The sequence below is a fragment of the Euphorbia lathyris genome, chromosome 6 (genome assembly GCF_963576675.1).
Source record: "Euphorbia lathyris chromosome 6, ddEupLath1.1, whole genome shotgun sequence".
NCBI lineage: Eukaryota > Viridiplantae > Streptophyta > Magnoliopsida > Malpighiales > Euphorbiaceae > Euphorbia > Euphorbia lathyris.
The window spans coordinates 23,198,806-23,199,866 of NC_088915.1; positions in this window are offsets into that span (position 1 = coordinate 23,198,806).

Genomic DNA, 1,061 nt, shown 5'->3' on the forward strand with positions numbered 1-1,061 from the left:
TCGTGTCCGCTGGTGAAGGGTCGCTTTTATCCAAACGAATAGACGCGTTTTTTGGATTTCTGACATGTGAAAGCTGTGCAGAATTCTTCGCTGTCTCAACTAAGATTCTGAGAATCTCAACCGAGATAGGGGGCCAATGGAGAAAGCTGAAAAACTTCGATCTTCGGTGTTTGAGATTAGCGTGTCGCGACTGAGATTCTGAGAATCTCAATAGCGATAGGGACGTTCTCCCCCGTCAATCGGCTGCTTCTCGTCTCCTTGAATCAGTCTTCTGATTAACACGTACTTTTGGCACGTAACTTAGGTTTTTCCCTCGTTTTTGCTCCGTTTTATCTCCTATTCGGATTTAACCAAATAATTAAGTACCTTGCATCAAAGAAGTATATAAAGACGTAAAAGTACTCTAAATGAATATAATTAGCACAATTTCAATGTAAATTTAACGTATTTATATATGATATTTTAGGTATATTTTGGGCTTAACAGAGTTCATATGGTTCACCATCATCAGCTGGAGTTCGGCCAACTTCACTATTGATTCTTGCTTCGGTTGTTGAGATTGAAAGGATGTCATGACACTCAGTAAGTCCTTGAGACCCTTGATTTCAGTCAAAAGTTGAGTGACAGAGGAAAGTTGTGTTGGCTCAACATTAACAGACCCAGTAGCATCGGCATTGGTTTGATGAATATCCTAAAGTAAGGCTTGAGCTGAGTCAATGATTCTTTGTCCAGACTCAGTAGCATGCAAGTAAGCATATGATTCATCATTTTGTGGTTCAGATGCCGGAATATGAGTAGCACCGGATGGAGGAGGTGTTTGGTGCTGTCCAGAATTAGATGTGCCAGCGTGGTCAGCAGCTGGACTTTTATTCACATCACCAGCAGGAACTGACTGGTTATCATTCTGCGTTGAAGGATTTGGAAGCGGTGGATCAGCAGAGATGTTGACTTGCTCAGGGTCAGTCTGAAGATGATTAGTTTCAAAAGGTTGAGGTAGTTCAGAGCTGACTTGAGCAGGATTTTCCTTTGCTAACTCTCTATCTTGAGCAGCAGGACTTCGA